Source organism: Opisthocomus hoazin, unplaced genomic scaffold, assembly GCF_030867145.1.
Source record: "Opisthocomus hoazin isolate bOpiHoa1 unplaced genomic scaffold, bOpiHoa1.hap1 HAP1_SCAFFOLD_136, whole genome shotgun sequence".
NCBI lineage: Eukaryota > Metazoa > Chordata > Aves > Opisthocomiformes > Opisthocomidae > Opisthocomus > Opisthocomus hoazin.
The window spans coordinates 160,279-163,711 of NW_027448825.1; positions in this window are offsets into that span (position 1 = coordinate 160,279).

Sequence of the window (3,433 nt, forward strand, 5' to 3'; positions counted from 1 at the left end):
GGAAAAAAGGGACCGAGAAACAAAGAAAGGGTCAGATCTAGACAAAGAGACCAAGAAAGGGGCGGGGGGCGTGTGTGCAGGGAAACCCCAAAACAAACCAGCAAGGGGCTAGAGAACAGAGAGGGAGAGAAAGAGAAGAAAGGGCCATGAAGCAGGACAGAGAAGGAGAGAAAGGCAAAAAGGGAGAGCAAAAAGAGAGCCGGCTGGACAGGGAGGTACAGCAAGAAACGACCGGACAGCCAGCAGGACAGAGAAATAGAGACAGGGAGCCGGCTAGAGAAATTCTGAAGGGAGAAAAAGAGGGAGAGGGAGCAGAACACACACACAGACAGAAGACGGGAGGTACAGGGAAAGGAAAACAAAAGGAAAAAGAAAAAAAAAAAAAAAATCACAGCAGCGTGGGAGAGAGAAGGATCCAGGGGACAGCTCGGGACGCAGAAGAGGGGCGACAGGGCCCCGAGGGCCCGCCACTCACCGCAGCTCTCGCTCTCCGCGCTCCCGGGAGACTCTGCCGCTTCAGACGCTTCTCTGTCCTGCTCTCCTCCATTCCTCTTCCGTAACTCCGGTCGCTTGGCTGTCCCCCACCTAAGAGAAAACGTCCATGTCTCGCAGCTCTTACGAGACAAGGCTCCCTACGCACGCAGCCGCACTCGCGCGCTCCACAACCGGACCATGCTGCTGCTGGTGACACATACAGACCCTGCGGGGCACGCTGGCGGCCTGGCCTGCTGCGGGCTACCAAGACGGAGCCTTCCTCACCCGCAGCACCAGGCAGCTGCCAGCCAGGTGGCCTTCCATTTCTTCTTCTTCTTCAGCCTTCTCGGGACTCTCCAGCTTCAGCCGCGCCACCTCCTGTCCGCAGCCACTCAGCGCTCCGCCTCTCCCTTTTCGCCCCCACGCCGCCAGCACAGCGAGGCCCGGCACACGCAGCCCACAAAAGCCCGGAGCGGGCGCAGCCAACGGCATCCCCAGGGCACGAACGGACAAACGCGTCCTCAGCGCGGCCCCTGCCACACATAAACAAGCAGCGGCGACCGCGTTCAGGGAGGCCGAGGCAGCCCGCACCACGGGCCTTGGGGGAGGCCGGGCGCTCCGGGACACAGGCTTCAGGGGACGTGCTGCAGCTGGGGGCGGCTGCGCGGGGCGAGCGGGGCCGGGGGAGCACTGCCGACTTGGGGGGGGGGGGGGGTGCCCGCCTCCTTCTCCCATTCCCTTCCGTCACCTCCCGCCTCTGGCCCCGGGGCTGCCCGCACCCGGCTCGCCTCCTGCAGCCTGCCGCAGCGGCCGGCTCCAAGCTTCCCGTCCCACCACCCTCGAGCAGCCACCACGCACCCCCGCACCCGCCAGAGGGGAGCCCGCGCCTCACCGCTGGCCTCTCTGCTCCCCCGCCGCCCCGGCACCGGACACCAGGCCGCCGCCATGCTGCTCCGCCGCACCGCGCATGCGCCACGAGCCGACGGCGCGCCGGCGGGGCCACACTCTGAGCCGAACGCCGGGCTGCAGTACCGCGTTGCGGCCAGGGGGCGGCGGGAGCGGGGGCGGCGCCAGCGGGGCCGGGGGCGGTGCCAGCGGGGGCGGGGGCGGCGCCAGCGGGGGCGGGGGCGGCGCCAGCGGGGGCGGGGGCGGCGCCAGCGGGGGCGGGGGCGGCGCCAGCGGGGGCGGGGGCGGAGCCTGCGGGGGCGGGGGCGGCGCCTGCGGGGGCGGGGGCGGCGCCCAGCGCCGGCTCCGGCTCCGAGCAGACCCCGACTCGCGGCTCCGACACGGCGCCGCACCCCCGCCGCTCCTTGCCCCCGACACGGACCCCGCCCTCCCGGGGGCTTTTCCCCGGGACCCGCCGCTCCATCCAACCCCCCCCCATACCCCGCGCTCACCTTCTCCCTCGCTGCAGCCGCAACCCGGCTATGGCTCCGCTCCTCCTTCGGCTCGCATCGGGCCCGGCACGGCAGCACCGGGCCCTCTACCGGCAGAGGGAGGGGCCGTCGCCATCAGCCCCGCTGCCCGCACCTGGGGCTCTTCCGGCCCCGGCCCACGGCTGGAGCCCACGATGCCGTCATTGGGCAAACACAAAGACTCTCTGAAGCCCTTTGGGCACTTCAGCAAGCAGGCAGGCGTTCCTTATTGCAGCGCCGGACACACAGGGCACGGCTCCTCCCAGCGCGCAAAGCACCTGCGCCACTCGAGCGGCAGTACCGAACTTTGCTCACCGGGTGGCAGCAGCGAGCCCTTGGACACGGCGCCACCGCGCATTGGCGCCGCCCGAGCCGCAGTACCGAACTTTGCTCACCGGGTGGCAGCAGCGATCGTACCGGCCCCTCCACGGCCACCCGCGCCACGGCAGCACCGGGCCCTCCACCGGCACAGGGAGCGGCCGTCGCCATCAGCCCCGCTGCCCGCACCTGGGGCTCCCCCGGCCCCGGCCCACGGCTGGACCCCGGCAGGAACAGGGGGCCGTCGCCCCAGCCCCACAGCCCGTCCCCTCCTCCCCTGGCCTCTGGCGCAGCCCCTCGTCCCGTGCAAACCAAGCACAAACGCAGCCGCCAGGGCAAAAGGGACCGCAGGTCTTTACTCAGTCACGCACCCAGCCAGTCCCGGGAGCCGCTCTGCTCCGGGGTCGGGGCCCCCGACGCTCCCTCTGCCCCTCCGACACCTCGGCACTCCTTCCCGCAGCTGCGCCCGTTGATCCAGCGGCGAACAGTCCGTCCGTCGCCTCCCGGAGCGACGCGCTGCTCGGCAGAGGCTGCCAAAAATGAGGAGCAGGGTGCAGGCCACTACAAGAGAGGAGAAAAGTGACAGGTGGCTGGACAGCGGCGGTGGAACGAGAAAGCACCAAGCAGGGAAAGGGACGGCGAGAGAAGGACGGGGACAGGCAGTCCCACAGAGACGGAGAAAGAAGCAGCAGCAAGAGAGCAAGAGCGGCAGCAGAAAGAAGAAGAGGGAGCAGGACACAGACCGAAAGTGAAGAACGGGGAGCAGGAAGGAGATGCAAAAAAAAACCCTGCAGCATGACAGAGGAAAAAAGAATAGCGGCAGGGACCTGGACAAAGAGAGATGAGGAAACAGAATAGAATAGACATGGAGAAAGCAGTAGATCTGTGACGTGCTACGGAGCCGAGAAGGAAGGCCTCGAATCAAGGGACGAGGAGGCAGACAGAGAGCACCAAAGACAGCAAAAGTACTGACAGGCTACAGAGTAGGAGGAAAGCAAAACTAGTAACCGGGAGCTGAACAGAAAGAGGGGAAGAAGGAAAAAAATGCCACGGGCTGCAGGGCAGAAAGAGGGAGGACCTAAAAGATGGGGACAAGTCAGAGACAGATGGAGAAAGAAGGTACACAAGAGCAGGAAAAAAAAATAATCGTAGCAGTGGGGGAAAGAGAGGGAGCCGGGGAGGGCCCAGGATGCACAAGAGGGGTGACAGGGCCCCGAGGGCCCACG